Genomic DNA, 20,551 nt, shown 5'->3' on the forward strand with positions numbered 1-20,551 from the left:
CGATACCTACTTTTGCCCTACGCCGCGTCGTACATTTAAGTAATGATAATTTTTTTTCAAACATAGTTACGTTTTTTTTTGGGGGGGGGTAATTCATTTATATATACTTTATTTAAATCTGCGCGATTTACGGGATTCTTTCGCTGTATATATTTTTCCCACCAATCTCTCTCTCTCTCTCTCTCACTTCAAAGGCAAAACAACAAACATTTCATTATTCCCCCCTCTCTCTCTCCTCTCTCTCTCTGTTTGTATCTCGCTGTATATATTCTTTAAAACTGTTAAACTATTTTTATATCTAATTATGTTTATTTTCTTTTTTACCACCATTATAATACAAAATGTATACGTAACCTTTCTTTAGCAATTTTTTTTTTAGTTTTTTATTTTTATATCTTTTCGAATAACTATGCTTATGTAAGTTGATATCTTATATCTTTTATCAAACTGTTTAGATACCATTTTTTTTTCTTCTATACCTGAATTGACATACCTGTATGCGTGTTTGAAAGTTAGAGTCTGGTTTTAGTCACAATTACCGATTTTTTATACCGATTACCTACGCTACATTTTAAAGGTACATTTAATTGCATAGGGAATTGAATTCAGTGGAGTATTTTGCTTGAATTTCTTTTCCGGACTGATTCTTGACATTGCGCACACGTTAAGTTTTTTTTGTGTGTTTGAAAGTTAGGGTCTGGTTTTAGTCACAACTACCGATTTTTTTTTTTCACCAATTACCTACACTACATTTTTAACTGATTGATATTGCGCAAGATTAATATATTTTTTTTTTTTTGTGGTAAATAAATTTGAACATTAGGTCCACCTCCGCAATTTTCTTTAGAATGACTACTCTTAAAGGTTTTCTACTATGCTGATTAAGAAAATCCCATTCAACTTTTGCGAAGACAAGTACTTATTATATTATTTATTTTAGCATTTGCAGGTAGGTACGCTGACACCGATTATCACGGTTAAATTTGGGGAATCTTTCTCCCACATTCTCCACCCCTCCAATAAAAAGGGGGTTATCTACTCCGAAAGCCGTTCTTTGCATGGGGATGTTGGGAGTGTCTATTTCAAGCGCCATTCTTTCAATGGGGAGGTTGTTGGTGTCTATTCTGAAAGCCGTTCTTAACATGGGGAGTTTAGGTTGTCTATTTCAAACACCGTTCTTAACATGACAATACTCAAAGAAGTGAATTTTACAAAAGTCGAAATTGTTTGGCTGTACACGTTAGAAAAAGATGACATAAAATTGGAATTTAATTTAATACTATTGGCGGAAGAGTTAAAAAAAAGAAAAAAAAAGAAGCATTTAACAACAAACGGAAACAGCTAGGACATATACCACTGATTTCTATCACTCTAAACAGTTCATATACAGTGAGAATCCTTAAACTCTAAAACTTGTTTTTACTTTCAATTATTATTCTAATGAACCATTGTCGTAATTTAATTAATTTATACTGATTTACGCATTCGCTTAATTGCTTTTTTTATTTTTATTTTAATTCAAACAGTATCTGCAGGTTATCGCATCAAACCATCACCAGTAAAAGCCAGATTATTTTATTTCGGCCATGGCTGCAATTGTTCAGGGACGGCAACAACAATAACAACAACAGTAGTTTTCTTTTGTGTAAGGGAGTGCAGGCTTCCACTGAGCAAGGTCCTGCTAGTATATATATATATATATATATATATATATATATATATATATATATATATATATACACACACACACACACACACAAAAGGAAAAAATCGACAATACAAAAATATATACTAGTGCATATACATTTAACCATCGAAGTGGATAAGGGATATAAATGCTCTTTATACTTAGATATTTCGAAACCTAATGCTTCTCGTCAGAAGAGGAGAGGCGGTGTTAGGTAACAAATAATAAATGTAATGTCTAGCGATATGCACATTGCGAAAGAAATCATGGGATATCTAAGATAGAGGGTACCTAGTATAAAGGTGGAGAGAGGGAAAGCTGAATAACTATTGCGATGAAGGTGGAATGAGCGACACGGATTATTGCAACGGATATAAGAGGCAGGAAACCGAATTGGGAGTTTGTTGTGATACGTTAGAGAATTTGAGTTATATATATATATATATATATATATTATACACAAAAGGTTAGTTGGAGAGAATAAAAGCGTAATATTTATTCATATGTGTGTTATATCAGAACAACATTGGTACCGTCGGTTTCAAATACAATAAAATTTTACAACGACAGATATAAACAGAGGCTGAAGAGAGTTCAGAAAAAGACAAATTATAGGTTCTCTTTGTCTAGATGTGAAATCGACGGTACCAATATTTTCTGATCTTCTCTAGCAAACACACACACACACACACACATTAGATCTTGGTAGTAATTTATGAAAACATATATGAGTCGCCAAATAAAAATAAGCAGGCATCATTAGAAACCCGTTACTGGAAGTTCAAAGAAAGCAGACGCTCGTCAATAGTGAGTGGAAAATATTATGACCCACCAGTATATGAAGAAATTTAGATGGCCCATGAAGATTGTCTGAATGAGAAATTCGAAATGTTAAACTTTAAAGATCTCACAAACCCTATAAAACTGTAGATATGAAATAGCAAACAATTGTATGTACAGAATAAACTTTACTTTAAGGAAACAATTAATTGGTTTTAAAGTTTTTATTAAGGTGTTAAAATCGGAAGGCCACTTTGGGATAAGATCGAAAGAGATAGTCTGTTTTACGATGGACAATATTATGAGAGGATTAGAAACGCATAGTGAAGTGAGTTGAAGTTCAGCAAGTATTTGTTGACATTTGGATTTAAAGATAACCATGTTATAGTCAGTTGGAAAGCAGTCCATGGTATTTTGTCTCACAGGTGAGAAGTTCTTGGGGAAGAAATTTTGTTCATGGAAGTTCCGTTTTTGGTTTTATGTCCTCAAATAAAGAAAGGAAAGTTCATTGTAGTGGTTGTTGCTAGATGAGTTCTTCCTGCGAATGTTTTAGAGGAGGAAACCAAAGATAGGAGCTCAGTCGAGCACCTACACTCGCAAAAATCACGATATCATGATCTCTTGTGTGAGAAACGAGCGATAGATAAAAGAAGAGATATTGCCCTAAGTTTGCCCCCTGGCGGCAATACGTCTCCACCCGGGCAACGCCGAATAAATACAGTCTGTAAATAACAGATTCTTCCTCTTATTTTATTTTATTTTATTTATTATTTATTTTCCATCTTCTGCAAGCTATGCAATATCGGGATATAACTTAGCCATGGCTAGCCCTTCTTTCCTCCTCTTTCTCTCTCTCTCTCTCTCTCTCTCAACCGAAATCTTACTCTCCTCTTATCACTCCTCTTCCTTTTACTGCTTACTCTAAATCACAAAAAGGCCATTCAGAAAAATAATTGAATGGATGTGTATGCAACTGAGTATGACCTGTTTCTTGGCGTTACATTATTTGCGTAACCGAATACAGGTTATTGTTCAATGTACTACGCCCCCACACATGTACACACACACACACACACACACACACACACACACACACATATATATATATATATATATATATATATATATATAATGTATATGTATAATGCAGATAACCTCAACTTATATTCCAGCCTGAAATATGATTCTGCATGTTAATGAAGATCGCATCAATAAACGTTATGAATCAAATCTTTCTTCTGGGAAAATATTCTCAATGTCTACCACCCACGATTCCGGTGTGGATATTTAGAATCGTAGTCGGTCCCCAAGAATTGCGAGGGGCGAGGACATTTAGAAGTAGCATTGCCCCTACTCTACATCGTAAAATCTATGCATCCGTGTATTCCATTAAAAAAAAAAAAAAAAAAAAAACATGATCAAAATAAATAAATAAAATAAAAAAACAACTCAACAGTAAATTTCGTATTATTTGGATTCTTCGGAATACTGTTCTTATTTTGACAACGTTTCCGTTGATGTAACCTCCGACCTTTTTTTTTTTTTTTTTTTTTTTTTTTTTTTTTTTTGTGAATAAGATACTTTGTAAAATTCAGTTACACTCTTTTGCGAGTTGAAGGTTTAATCCCCAGTACGGGCAACAGCCGAAATACAATTTCGAATTACTTAGGACGTTTACCCAGTCATGGCTGACGAAACGAGAGCATGCTACTCCGTGGATTAAATAAAGAGTTCCATTCGAAATTCCACGCAGATTCCTGGGATCGACAAAGATTCCCGGGTTTCACAGGATACACCTGAAGAAGGTTACATCGGCCAAAATGTGAAAATAACATTCACGATGAGAATAGTAGTCCGAAGAATCCAACTAATACGAATAATTAATCCTCATCTATAGAATTGGAACGTGTAAACAGTAAATTTGGATTCTTTGGACTACTGTTCTCATCTTGAGTGTTATTTTCACAATATTTCGGCAGGTGTGAACTCCGACCTTCTTCAGGTGTATCTTGTTGAATTCGGAGAATCTGCACAGAAATTTCAGGTGAAACCCTTTATTTAAGCCGAAAGGTTAGCATATTCTTATTTCATCAGTTATGACCAGGTATAAGTAGTTCATATCGTATTCTTACTATCGCCTGCACAAAGGATTTGAACCTTCAACCTTCAGAAGAGTGTCATTTAGAACTGAATTTTAATCTAGTACGTTATCTCACGGATCCCCCTTTTTTTTTTTTTTTTTTTTACATGGAAGTCACCATTTATCAAGGCCCAGAAGCCACTCGGAGATAAGCCGCCCAAAAGCGTAATAACCCTGTCAATTAGCAAAAGAGCTCAATTCGTACTTCCATGCAGATTCCCGAGTTTGGGAGAAAGATCCCCGAGTTTGACAAGATACACCTGAACAAAGAAGAGCTATTACATCGGCCGAAACTGTTTCTGGTGTGTGCTATAGTTGATTAGTCTTTTCTTTACAGTCTAATTTATAAAACTCACTGTCTGTCTGTCTCCATATTTTCAAACTCTATCTCTTCTGAAACTAAAAGTCGCAGAGCGGTGTTAGGGGCCTCAAATGATTGGATGTTTTTATGAACCGTTCTTTTATGGGTCTTTAGCCTGTTAAAATAGTTTGAAAGTTTCAAAAATGGGTCAAAATTGAAAAAAAATCGTTATGCATTTTATACATTCATCTTAGTGCAGCGAACTAATTATATATTATTACACACACAGTAATTATTAGGGATTAGTATTTAATGTAAAAACGAATAGCACCAGGAGGAAGTTTCACATGCCTCCCTACAGTGACATAGCCCACAATACATTGTAGTTTACATTGCACTGTAGAGAACCTACTGTTTGTTTTTATAAAATTATTTTACACATATAATGGCTTGAATTAAATTTTAAATGCAAAAATCAGTTGTGCTTCAGACAAGAACATTAATTTCAAACGTGCCCTTGTCATATCAAAGAACCTACTTTCGGTTTCTGTGGTAATAAAACTTCTCAAATGCACTTGTGAGGTGTTGACAATATTCAAAAGTGCTTGTTCTTTCTTTCATTGGATTATTTCGATTATCCATATTATGAAAGCCTATCAAAGAACACTGCCAGGCACATAAAGTAATGTCATGCGAGATTTTATAAAAATTGGCCCAGCCGTTTCTTCGTTCATAGGGGATGAACTCCCACACCCACAAAGTTCCTTTTATGTAATAATAGAGATATTGTATTTCTCCTTGGTAGACTGTCCGTTCCACTTTTTCTTGGACCTCTACTAGGCCAATCTGATTGAAATTTTGTCTGGATCTTTATAAGGTGCAGCGAACTAATTATTATGGTATCCGTCCACACACAGTAATTATTAGGGATTAGTATTTAATGTAAAAACGAATAGTTTACCATATTCAACGATAATTTGGCATTAAGCACTTATTCCAAGTCAACATGCTAAAACTTTTACCTGTTTTTAACTGGTTAAAAAGTCATACATATATATATATATATATATATATATATATATATATATATAAAGGCTACATGTCTGTCCCTCTATATTTTCAAACTTTATTTTTCCTAAAACTAAAAGTCGCAGAGCAGCACTAAGAGCCTCAAATGATCGGATTTTTATGGACCATTCTTTGATAGGTCGTTAGCCAGTTAAAATAGTTTTTAAGGGGTAAAAATTGAAAAAATCGTTATACACTTTCTATATTCATCTTTGCTTATTTTTAATCAGTTCATATGTGTGTTACGTTGGTACAGTGGTAACGTCACCAGCTTTGAATGCTACAGTTTTGCTTTCAGTTTTGATTGATATGAGCATATTTTATGATCGGGCAAAGCCGGGCGCCACCCCACTAATATTAAAGAATTGTATTTTTTTCACAAGAGGGGCATCCCTAATCAAGACACAGGGGCCACTCTAAGATAAGAGTTAATGAGTGGCAGGTGGCCAGTGAGATGGCTTCATGGTTATCAATAATGTTGTAAACTGGGTAGATTTCAATTATTTTAAAACCTGTTTATATTGGACTTGAAAGCGACCACATTATATTCGGCTGGGAAGCAGCTCTACTGTAATGTTTCGCAGATAAGCAATTCTAGGAAAGAAACTTTGTTCATGAAATTTTTCGTTTAGTTTTAGGTACAGATAGAAAGTAAGAGAAATTGTTGACAGTGGTTATAAGTAGACGAGTGTTTGATTAGAATATTTTTACAAGTGGGGTTGGGACAAAGATTGGAGTTTAGTCGAGCACTTGATAACGATAGAGCAAAGATAGACTTGCAACGTCTCTTCGAAGGAAGTAGAGAAGGAGAAAGGGACATTGCTCACTAGATTTTGAAGCTGATTTCGTACTATGTCAAAGCAGGGGAGAGTGTTGCACTTGTTTAAAAATTGATTCACTGTTCAACCATATGCATGTATATATATATATATATATATATATATATATATTTTTGTATATTATATCCAGGAATTTACATCGGTAGTCGGTACCGACGGTTTCAAGCCCGGTAGTTGAGGACTGCTCTTAATGTCCGCCTCCTATATATATTATAAGGAGGCGGACATTAAAAGCAGTCCTCAACTACCGGGCTTGAAACCGTCGGTACCGACTACCGATGTAAATTCCTGTATATAATATACAAAAAAAATATATTGCTCTAATAATAGAGCACTGTATGGGATTTCTTTTACTACAAAAAGTACAAGTATATATATATATATATATATATATATATGTGTGTGTGTGTGTACAGGGTGTCCACAAAGTCTGGCTACATTATATAGCCAGACTTTGTGGGCACCCTGTGTGTGTGTGTGTGTGTGTGTGTGTGTGTGTATATATATATATATATATACACACACACACACACGTGTGTGTGTATACATATATATATACAGAGTGCCCACAAAGTCTGGCTACATAATCTACAGGATACTTCCACAAAGTCTGGCTACATAATGTAGCCAAACTTTGTGGACACCCTGTATGTATGTATGTATGTATGTATATATATAATTAATAGGAATCCACTTTTTAGAAGCACAGAGAGAAAATGAAATTCAAATACATGACGGTTAGAAAATCTGACACGTACGGTATTTTTATTTTTTTTTAAATAAACCATTTATTTAAAAGATTCTAATTTTCGGCTTATAACAAAGCCCTCATCAGGATTTTTTTTTTTTTTAAACAATACATCTTTTTTCTTATTGCCATGGTGTAAAAATTATATATATATATATATATATATATATATATATATATATATATATATAATATAATATACTAGTGTTGGGACGATTAATTGGAATCCAGAATTAGACAAATCAGAACTTTTAAGCTATCAGAAACATTTTCCGATGCCAAAAAACGATTCTTTTAATTTTTAAAAGTATTTCTTTTTCAAACTTAACATTTGGTCTATCTATTTTGGTATCGTGTCATGTTCATGTCATAGATGAAATCATGGTTAGTGTTCTCCGTAGACTTTGGTCCATTATTAGTCCGATTCCTCTGGAGACATCCCATGATTTGAACTTGAAAAAATACATGAAGCAGGTTGTCATTACCTTACCCAGTGCAGTGGCATCCGACTCGCCTGTTTACACCTATCCGTTGTCCTTAGATCATCCGCATAGCTGCAGTCGAATAACGTAACTCTTAATACCATAGAACCGTTGATCTGCTAGAGATTCATCTTCCTCCATGGCCATCCAACGTCCTGCTGCTGATGTCATCAGTTACTTTCTCCTAGATGCATATCTTAACTAAGGCTAGGGGTTCATCTCCCCCAATGAATTAATGTGCCTGCAGATACCAAACTAGAAATTTCTATGATCTACACAGTACTTATAGTCCCTAGCATTCCCAAATGGTCACCCATCTGATACTGGCCAGGCTCATCATTGCTTAACTTCAGTGATCTGACAGGAATCGGTGTGTCAACGTGATTGCAACATATAAATTTTAGTAATAATGATAAAATTTGGATTTTAGACAATTAGTAAAACTAAAATCAACAGATGAACCCTCACAAGTGTCTTTTTACGTGTGCAAAAATATATGAACATGTTACAGGATCTGCCAAATCACATTCTAAGTTCAGTTGTCAACATATACACAGTCGACACTACTATCTATGGCAACACTACAAAGGCCAACAATGGTCAAGATAAGAGAGATCTCATTCTCCTCCGACCTTGAGCATGCGGTGCAATGGGGAAAAAGGTGGCTGGTTAATTTTAACGCATCCAAAATCTAGCTTCTATCTTTTTGCCATAAACGCTCTTATCCCCACTTAGCCTCAATTGATATTAATGGCTCTTCTCTCAAAGGAGCTCCCTGCTTTGACAAGATTTTACGACTGACCTTCCAATCTGTTGTCAAGGTCACTGGAAAAATGGTTGCATCATTCTACTGCTCCTGAAGATATCTCATTCTCAACGCAGTCCTCTATCTGTTTAAGAACTAAGTACGCCTTAAAATGGAGTACTATTGCCACATCTGAGGAAGAGTTGCTCTTAGCACTCTATCTTGTCTTGACAGAGTTCAAAGCCAGCTTAGAAATCTAATAGGTGATGCCCTTTTCTCCTCCCTGTAACCTCTTTACAACAGAAGAGATATTGCGAGCCTGTCTCTGCTCTATCGTTATTTTCATGACAAGTGCTCGTCTGAGCTTCAATCTATGTCTGCCCTGCTAAACTCTCACAAAAATATGCGTCTAGCTACAACCACTATCAACAATTCCCCCCACTCTCTGTCTGTGCCTAAATCTTAGCACAAATTCCATGAACAAAGTTTCTTTCCTAGAACTGCCCCCCCTTGTGGAATTCTATTCTGCTAGACTGCTTTCCAGCTAACTACAACATGGTCATCTTCAAATTCAAAGTAAACAAGTTCTTGTTGAGACGTCCCCTTAAATAATCTAATTCCACCCAATTTTTATAACTAATGATCACTACGTTGTTTCAGTGATCCCCCCCCCGTACACTCGTTAACTTTTATCCTCGAGTGACTTTCAGTCCTTTATAAGTAAAGTTTTACGAGCCCCTCGTAATTTTACAGTAACAAATTGAAAAACTAAAAAAAAAAAAAAGGCTTTACAATTAAAGGTTTTAAAAGAATCGGAATCAGTAATTGTATTGGAATCGAGAATTTAGAACAGAATCGGTAATTGTATCGGGATCGGGTAACGGGGGATATTGGAATCGTCCCATTATTAATATATATACTCTGATGACCATAAGAGACGAATTGGTTGTTTTGTGTGTCTACACCTGTTTAAATTCTAACCTGTTCACCCCCCCCCTCCCACGCGCACATACGATTATCATGCGACGGATTTTACAGTACTACGTTTAGGTGACCTCGTAACATATCTACTTTCTTTTTTACCCGTGTATTAGGCAGCTTTTTAAAAAGCACTTTTCAGAACTGCCTTACCTACTTTCTGCTATCATGTCTGGCAAGGAGTTAACGCCCTCTCTGCCACCTGCAACACCATCAACTTTACACCCGACACCCCCACCCCCTCACGTGATTGGAGTGCACTTAAATACCTTAGCAACTTACCAATCTGGCCAACAACCCAGTCATTAATTTTACTTGCAGCGTGATGTTTTAAGACAACTTTTTAGCCCCAAAAATATATCAATATACACACATATATATATATATATATATATATATATATATATATATATATATATATATATATATATATATATATATATATATATATACACACATGACAAGTATACTTTGATATATATATATATATATATATATATATATATATATATATAAAGCTGGATGTGTCTCTGTGTGTGTCTGGTCACGAATAGGCTCCTATATGGTTGACTATTTTAAAAAACTGATTACATATCATGATAGAAGATGTATCGAGACACAGGAATGGGTATGTTTGATCTGGCAGAACGGTGGTTCATCAAAATTGTGGGGTCTGCGTTCGCACCTGGTCCACAAAGTATGGAAATAAAAAAATTAAAAAATTAAAAAAAAAAACGTTTACAGGTGTTTTTGATATAGATGTACATAAGAATACTTTGATAAGTATGTTTTAATTTAAATAGATGGTATAATAAAATTGTGGGGTCTGCGTTCGTGCCTGGCCTCCATAGAATGGAAATAGGCACAAACTTTAATAAAGACTTTTTATATCTATCTGCGTAAGTATACTTTGATAATTATGTTTCAGTTTGAAGAAATATGGTATAGTAAAATTATGGGGTGTTCGTTCGCACCTGCCCTCCATAGAATGGAAATATGTCACAAAGTTTAACAAAGTTTTTTTTTAATATAGATCCACAGAATATTGTGATAAGTGTTTCAGTGTGAACAGGTATGGTATAATAAATTATGGGGGTTATCTATTTTATTTTTACTTTCGTCATATTTTGCTTTGGTTTTGATACCCCCAAATTCAATCCAAATTTACAACCCTTCCTTTTCATAACCTATCATACTTTCATAAATCAGAGTCCATTTTCTGTAGGCTGTTTTTGAACCCAGTCAATGACGGGTACTTTTGCTAGTATGTATATATATATATATATATATATATATATATATATATATATATATATATATATATATATATAGAGAGAGAGAGAGAGAGAGAGAGAGAGAGAGACTTATATGTAATATACTGAGTTCGTGTAATTCAGTAAATTTTCATATACCAAAATGGTTGACTTAAGCATTAAGCTGCAAAATTATCACATTTCATAATTGAGCATTAATATACTGTGTGTGCAAAATCAAGACTTCAAGACAAGGTGTTGATGGCAACAAAAAGTGTATTTCATTTTACTTTACAATTGTTTCAATGTCTAGTTCGACAATTTCAAGCATTATATCGTTTGAAAATTTTCAAAAACCAGCATTTCTTCAGACTTTATGAATAAACACACTTTGGCAATGTAGCATTTTTTGCATAGAAAGAAAAAAAAAGGTGGGGGGATCCTTAACGGGAAAAGCATGCGAGGAACATTTACCTTGCTTCATAAAGTCTGAAGAAATGCTGGTTTTTGAAAATTTTCAAACGATATAATGCTTGAAATTGTCGAACTAGACATTGAAACAATTGTAACGTAAAATGAAATACACTTTTTGTTGCCATCAACACCTTGTCTTGAAGTCTTGATTTTGCACACACAGTATATATATATATATATATATATGTGTGTGTGTGTGCTCTTCATTTGTTTTTACATAAGTATTAATATGTTGCTACACGTTCATGAGCATGCTTTGATGAGCTAGTTACTAGTAACTAGAGATCTCTTCAGCTTATACAAAAGCAAAGTTTATCGCTTGAAGAGGTCTCTAGTTACTGGTAACTAGCTGAATGAAACATGCTCATGACTGTATAGCAATATATTACTGCTTATGTAAAAAATAATAAAGAGTATACCCTGCTTTACTTCGGTATTGAGCACTCTTGTATTAACCTCGTTACACTTCATTGGTTACTTAAACTATGGAAAACAATAACCTCCGATTATATATATATATATATATATATATATATATATATATATATACACACACAAAACTTAGTTGTTTGTCGTACTGACAGTAATATTAAAAACCCACATTTCTATTTTAAAAGCAAATACAATTACTTATATATATACATATATATATATATAGTCGTGAATATACCAGCAACTTCAAAAAGGAGAACTAATTTGCATTTCCCTCTTAAAAACGAACTTTAATTAATTAACTTTTCGGATTTTTTCGGTTTTTTATTATTAGATGGTTGGTTTCATTTCACTATATTACGCACAGTCAATTTGTGCATATTTTCTACATTGTGTATAATTATATAGCATTTGGAGCTGCATTTAGAGTATCTATCTGTGGAACAGACTCTACCAAACTACTCTAACAATTTTGGATCGTCGGACTTGAAAATTGATATATGAAAATTGATAGGCTAGAAGGCTATTTTTTTTTTTTTTTTTTTGCATGGAAGTCGCCACTTATCAAGGCCTAAAAGCCACTCGATGATAAGGGTTAATGTATATGGTAGTCATTGAGACAACAGTATATTAATAGTTAGTGGAAATGGGGTAGAAATAGATTAATATGAGGCGGGGGGGGGCTGCTCAACAAGAACTTGTTTACATCGAATTTGAAGACGACCATATTGTCATTAGCTGGAAAGCAGGTCAGCGGAACAAAGTTTCACAGGGGGACAGTTCTAGAAAAGGTTTTTCATGGAATTTGCATTTAAATTTGGGCACAGTTAGAGAGTGGGGGAAACTGTTAATGGTCGCTGAAGCTAGTCAAGTGTTTTGGTTTCGATTCTAGCTGAAGGCACCCAAGTCATATATTTTTAAAACTTTTTAAATCACTACGATATATTGGGTACAAGATAATATTCAATAGAGAATTTGCTATATAATAATACATACAAAATCAGCAGGAGTTAAACTATCATACTTAGGCGTATTTTACAACCGAGCCATGCCAGGCGGCCACTACTATATATTGGGTACAATATAATAATCAATAAAGAATTAGCTCTATGATGATAAATACGAAATCTGTGTGAATAAAAAAGAACATATTTAAGCATATTTTACCCCAGGGCAACATCAAGTGGCTTGCTAGTTTATAAACATTATCATTACCTGCCCAGGTCTGCACCTGGATAGATCTATTCAGCTTTGCTGTAGTAATATAAAAACGAGACAGGGAGTAAGCAGTTACCTGTTTTAAGCTTAACACCAATTGGCATAGAGCTGGGTGCAAGGATTTGCTCTTGACAGTGAGAAGGATGTCTGGAACCTACGGGCAGTCGCCACCTGCCACAACTCGAGCAGTCCTCTGACAATAAGCTCCCACAACGCCACAACTTGCTCGTTTCCTTAGGTGTGTGAAGATTCGACAGTAAGATTTACTGAAAAACCTAGCACTAAGTAAAAAATATAAAGGAAAAGGAAATGAAACCACCAGCCTTGCGGGTAGCAACTTGGAATGTTAGAACCATGCGTTCTGGCCTCTCCGACGACCAGGCAGTCTCAAGGGGAAGTTCTACACATTCTTCTGGCAAGGCCTGGAATCAAATGGCCATCGGATTCACAAGATCTCGAGTTAGTCATCTGATCACACAGCCTGGCGAGCAAAGGTCAAGAACGGCATTTAATTAGCAGAAAAAAAGGGAGAAAAAAACAATGTGAAGAAAAGAGAACCTACAGGTGAGACAATACAGTCCACCCCTGCCACCCCTACCATTTCTACCGCTGACTATAACTGCAGCAACTGTCAACGTAGCTGCAAATCTAAAATTGAACTATTTATCCACAGCTGACATTGCAGTAAACCAAATTAGGTGCAGAATGCCATTGTCTCAAGCGACAGAATGTTGCCAATAATAATAATAATAATAATTACAATAATAATGATAACAATAATACTAATAATGATGACAATGATAATAATAACAATAATATACATATACACCCATATATTTTTTTGTGTGTATTGATATTTATATCAAAAATCCTTCTTTCTATTTATTTAAAAAGAAAATACAACTTTGTTATATATGGGTCGTTTAAATGCATTCATCTGTAAAAGATCTAGCTAATTTGCATATTCTTTTAAACATTCATTTTAATTAATTCCATATTAGTTTTTATTTTCAGTTTTCTTATGGGATGATCATCTTTAGTTAACTATTACGTGTAATTATATTCATGCAGATATTCTACATGATTTATACTTGCGCAATATTTGTGTAAAAAGGTTATAGTAAACATAAACTTCTTTCTATATATATTTATGTATGCATATAAATAATTTGTTTTAAAAATTTGCCTGCCAAACTCTGTCAGTTTTTGGTGTACGGACATGAAACTTAATATGTAGGGTATTCAAACATGTGAGACTTTTATATTTGGCTTTTACCCGGGGAAAATCTGTGTGAAAATTTAAAAAAATGGAACTTACCACATGAAGGTCGAACGACGGCATTACAAATATGCCTGCTTAACGTAATAGCTATTGGTTCATGTTTTAATTTTTAGACTTGCAGCAAACATGTCTTCATAGCTCAGGCATTAAAAGGAAAAGTAAACTGTGAGCTAAACGTTTTGGTTTCGATTCTTGGTGGTGGCGCAAAAGTTCTTTTTCTTTCTTCTACTTTTTAAATTATTACTATATATTGGGTCTAATATGATCTATATATCTGTGAAAGTGTCTGTCTGTGTGTTTGTCTGTCTGTGTACATTTCCCTGCACAATAACTCTGTCAATTTTCAGTCTACAGACTCGAAATTTAATATACAGGGTACTGAGATTTGTAATTCGTTTTCGACCAGATATTTTGCTGTTAAGGGGTCAAAGTTATATTTTGCTGTTAAGGGGTCAAAGTTCAACGATTTGACCGTTGAGAACTCTACCAAACTCCTCTGCTAATTTTAGGTATAAACAATTGCAATTTTAGATATAGGTTCCTTGGACATGGATCTAAGTAAATAACTTGATTTGAGCCCAAAACAATAAATGTAAGGGGTCATAATAGAGGTCAAAGTTTAAAAAAATTGACCTGTGCGGTCTCTACCAAATTACTCAGACAATTTCTGGTCTAAATATTTGACATTTTACATAAAGCGTATTCAGAGATAGGGCAAGCTTTTTAATTGGTTTGGGTCGAAAATTTGAGCTACCAATATATAAATGTCTGCATGTCTGCCTAAAACTTTTGACAGAGGCGACCGATTTTCACAAGATCCATGTCGTTTTGAAGCTGGACCCTTCAGACGACAAATACAGAAAAAAAATTGGCTAAAAACATTAATTTCTTCACCCTAAACTGGGCACTTTTCTACAGGGAGGGATCCCTTTTTTTCATCGATATTTTCAAAAGTTGTTCCCTCTTTTCGATTGTATAACCTTGATTTAAACCTACGTCATTTCCGGTTTGGCAATGGTCGTAACAGCAAAGACGTCACGTCCTCTCCCCGTTCTTTTCCTCCTTCGCCGTACGGGTTCAAGCCTGCCTTCCTACTACCACTTTTTTTTTTTTTTTTTTTTTGCTCAACACACACCTCCGAACACTGTCGGGCACCCATGCGAGTATAATAATAAATACGAAATCCAAACATCATGTTACAGCGCAACCAAGCAATGCGGGGTGGCCTGGTATTACTGGTTATATATATATATTTTTCCAATGAACTCTGCCTTTTGGATCATTTTGGACCATTTGGAATTTACCCATTGGATTGGAAATTTTAAATTCGACCGTTTTGGATTTTACTATTCTTGGATTTTTTACCCTTCGCCGGACTATCCATTCATGTGAAATCTTTTTATCATTTTTCTTTTACCTCTTATTCCCCTTACCTCACCCTTTTTTTTAACCAAGTAAGATCTGTGACTTGTACTTTCATTAAATACTTTTATATGCAAAATCCGATCCCGCATTTTGCTAATTCCTGCCCTCTGATGAGAAAGAGTATTTCTTCGAAATCCGCAGATTAAGGACTATCCACTTATTTTGTGCTTCCTTTTTTAAAATTAAATATGTTTTTAACTCTTTTTCAAGATGTCTTTTAACATGTTTTATTAATCATTTGTTCATATATATATATATATATATATATATATATATATATATATATATATATATATATATATCATAATTTAGTAATTTAAATTTTATGACGTGAAACGGTTAAATTTCAAATCTAGAATTTTTATTATATGCAAGACAAAGAATACATTTCAATAAGTATATTTCCTTAACCTATATGTTTTCGATGTCTACCCATCTCCTCAGAGGGAAAAATATTAGCAAATATTATAAATGGTTTATACCTAATTTGCTGAATGCAGTAAACATAGAAAATCATAATTAAAAGTTTTAAAATCATAGAGTAAAGGAAATTATATATTGGTTCAAAACTTTTAATTTTGATTTTCTATGTTTTTTTTTGTTTTTTTTTTTGTTTTGTTTTTTTTTACACAGTGATCACCACTTATCAAGGCCCGGAAGCCACTCAGGGATAAGGGTTATGTTTATTGTATTTAGCAAATTAGGTATAAACCATTTATAATATCTGCTAATATTTTCTTCTCTGGGGTCATGGGTAGACATCGAAAACATATAGGTTAAGGAAATATACTTATTGAAATGTATTCTTTGTCTTGCATGTAATAAAAATTCTAGATTTGAAATTTAACCATTTCACGTCATAAAATTTAAATTACTAAATTATGATGCATTTGCTCTATCTGGTATATTGAGCAATTTTTATTTAGCTGGGCTTGTCTTTATAAAATATTATAGCCAATAATATTTTGTGAGACCAATAATCACTGGATTTCCATACCAATAGATCTATTGCATTAGATTATTCTGAAGTATATATATATATATATATATATATATATATATATATATTGGGGTGGGAGGGCTCCTGTAAGCCGTGGTGAAGGCAACCTTTCTAGGAGAAGTAAATCTCTGATTAAAAAAAAAAACAGAAAGCGGGAGACCAGTGCCCGCATTAAGCTGGTCTGCAGTTTAACTTGTTGCTGGCTATCTTGCTCTTGCTTGTTGCTGGATCTCAACATTTTGAACCAAGAGAGAGACTTAGCTGTCATACAAAGCTAAGACTCTGTAACATCATCTGTGTATAGATACTCCCTCTTGGATGTGTCTATAAAAATGGTCCTGTGGTGATGGAAGTCATTTTTGGGCTCATGGACTTTAAGTGTCTGAGGGAGTGGCACTCGTCTGATAAGACGTTGCGATCATCATATATATATATATATATATATATATATATATATATATATATATATATATATAATCTTCTTAGTGTGTATATAAATGACACCAATATCTAGATATATTCCAAATGAACTGCCAGAAAGTCAAGTTGGGTTCTCTTTAGTCTCTGAAGCAGATGAGTTCTTGTGCTTTAAGCTAATGGACGGTTTGTATTAGGTTGAAAAATCTGCAGGTTATATTCAGATATCCTTAGATTTCTATTCAAACGTTTTCTTCACTCAATCTGCTAGCCTTTGGATTTTCTTCCAGAGTCTCTGCTTCCCTGACTGTACTGACGTACACAAGTTCAAGTGTAATGTAAACAGACGTCTCGCTGCTCAACTCCCTACATAGTACCCCTGTAAATTTGCTCCCAAATAGTAGCCCCTAACGTCAAAGTGACACTGTGCCTTGTTTGGCGTGAAAAAAAAAAAAAGATAGAAATCCACCCAATAAGTGTCACATTTATTGAGTGGATTTCTATCAGTTAAATAAACACTTTAAAATAAGTTAAAACACGAGAAAAACTTATCCAGCTAAATAGAAGAGCAATTTATCTTGCCTTTGGTAACATTTATTTTTCATGTATTTGTTTTTTGACAATTTTTTCGTATAGTTATCTATTGGGAAACAAACCCAGATTCTTTTCTTTAGTCTTAAGACGAAGTGTAGTATCTGATCTGATATTTTTTTTTACAAGGGAGTCACCACTTATCAAGGCCAGAAGGCCACTCGAAGAAAATAGTTAATGAGTGTAAGGTGAGAAAAAGCATAGTGACCGTTAGTGGGGAAATTGGATATGATTTGATTATTTTAAACGGACAGATCAACAAGAACTTGTTTACATTGAACTTGAAGACGAGCATGTTGTAGTTAGCTGGAAAGTAGGCTCGCAATACAGTTTCACAACTGTAGGCTGTTCTAGGAAAGGAGCTTTGTTCATAGAATTTTCATTTAGATTGAGACACAGGCAGAGAGTGTGGTGAAATTGTTGACAATGGTTGTAGCTAAATGAGTATTTACTGTGAATGTTTTGCAGGGGGGCATAGATTGAAGCTCAGCCGAGCACTGGCCATGAAAATAACGATAGAGCAGGGATAGACTTACAACATCTCAGAGGTTGCAGGGCGGATTAAAGGGCATCACTTACTAGATTTCGAAGTTGGTTTTGAACCCTGTCCAAGCAGGGAAGGGTGTTCTGAGCAGCTCCCCACCCCACCTCAAACATGGCAACAGTATTCCATTTTAGGACGCTCTTGTATAAACACAGGATTGCGTCAGGTTCGAGACTACTTCTGGAGCAGTAGAATGATGCAGCTACTTTTTTCCAGCTAGTTTGGCAACAGATTTGATGTAAGTTTTCTATTTCAGGCTAGGAGTGAAGGTACATTGAATTTTTTGGTGCAGCTTTACTATAGTGTGTCTTCGAAAAATGTATTTCATAGAAAATTTTGTCATGCCGAAATTAGTATAGATTCCAAATATTATGAAAAATGGTCTATTAAAAAAAATAGTAAGTAAAAACGGAACTTTTTAAAGTTACAATCCTCCAAATTATACAAGTACGTAATGTTTTTTTTTTTTTTGTCTGAAATGATTTTGTTCGAAAATACACGATTTTGTTGGACGACGCACTATAGTAAAGTTGCACCCATTTTTTTTTCTCTGTCAGTAAAAAGATCCTTCTAGATTGAGGTAATTTTACATTTGTCTCGTACTTAAATCATTTACCCTTGTGGGGAGGCAAGTAAATAGAGATAAACTCTGGGTTTTCCTTCTTTGGTGCATTTAGGGTGGTACTATCCAAATGGAAGAACCATTTCATCCAAGATGTTTTTGTTTTGTTTTTTTAATTTTATTCAACCCACTTGTAAGAATTTGTATTGAATGGCAAGATGATACCCCATCCTGTTGGTGCCGCGGAGGGGGAGAAGGGAAGGGGTTCTTTTTCTCCCAGATGCTGGTTTTATGGTAAACAACCCCCCCCCCCTTCACTTCTCTTGGCCGATTTCTTCATATTCTGTTTTAACCTCTTTTTTCCATTTTTTTTTCTTTTTATCTTTTTTTTTCCTACTTTTCTTTCTTTTCTTTTTCCTCTCTCTTTTATTATAAACTTGTTTTTGGTTCAATTTATTTTATTTTATTTTTTTTAATATTCACGTTTTAAGCGCCCGTTTCTAACCCCCCCCCCCCTTCCGCCATCCGTAGCCGCCAAAATTTTCTGTTTACTTTCGACCCATGCACCCTTTCTTCTTCTTCTTCTTCTTCTTCTTCTTCTTCTTCAAATGTATTCATTCACAAACGCAACCTTGTCATATTCTTCTCAGTTAACACTGTCACTTGTGCTGGGAATAAATTAAAAATCCCCGTGACATTTTATGAATGGGCCATGTTTGTCCTACTACGCACAACGATTGCACCAAACGTTACCGCTTGCTTGACAACCTTTTTGTCCTTGCAATTTGAAACCTAATCTATACATTTTTTTTCATCATTTCAAAGAAGTGCGCAATATCTTAAAACAGACATAACTTACTGATAATAGAAAAGAAAAAAAGGCCCTCGACCATAATTTCCCAACCACCATGCTGAAGTACATCAAAGTGATTTTTCTTAATATTTCATAAGTTCATATAGATATAGCGTCCAGTTTTTAGGAATTTTTTTTTCTTTCTTTTTTTACTTGGGAGTCACCACTTATCAAGGCCCGAAGGCCACTCGGGGATAAGGGTTAATGAAGGGTTGATGGTAGTGTGGTAATCATTAATGGTATAAATTGGGTAACATTTCACTATTTATGGGGACGGCTCAACAAGAACTTGTTTACATTAGATTTGAAGGCTACCATGTTGTATTCACCCGGGAAGCAGCCCAGCGAAACAGTGTCTCACGGGCGGGCAGTTTTGGGAAAGAAGCTTCGTTCATGGAATCTGCGTTTAGATTTAGGCAAAGATAGAGTGGGGCAGGGCTCTATGAACAAATGTATCTTTAGTTGACCTTTGACAACTAAAGATTTTCGTTTACTAGCCAAATAGAAAAGTTACTAGCCAAACCCACATGATTTTTAGAATATGACATCTTAGTTCTGTGACGAGTATGTACATCATAAAGTTTTTCCTGCATTTTTTTAATAAGTGTAATTCTAAATATACAACAAATTTTATGTTGATACTTGAAGCTATAAACATTTTAATTTCTTCAGATATTTTTTTAAACAGCCTTTGTAAAAAAAAATGTATATCGTTCTATCGTTCTATTAAAC

General features: G+C 34.4%; 1 protein-coding gene and 1 non-coding gene across 11 annotated transcripts in view; one reads left to right on the forward strand and one right to left on the reverse strand.

The window, feature by feature from the left end:
- LOC145248838 (protein c-ets-1-A-like) overlaps positions 1-20,551 on the forward strand; it is a 423,966-nt gene that overhangs the window by 65,443 nt on the left and 337,972 nt on the right. The gene's annotated exons all lie outside the window — the stretch shown is intronic.
- Positions 7,223-7,348, reverse strand: LOC145249274 (small Cajal body-specific RNA 14). The gene has a single exon (XR_013863516.1).

Source organism: Euprymna scolopes, chromosome 27 (genome assembly GCF_053919585.1).
Source record: "Euprymna scolopes isolate OS-2025 chromosome 27, ASM5391958v1, whole genome shotgun sequence".
In the NCBI taxonomy this organism is placed as follows: domain Eukaryota; kingdom Metazoa; phylum Mollusca; class Cephalopoda; order Sepiida; family Sepiolidae; genus Euprymna; species Euprymna scolopes.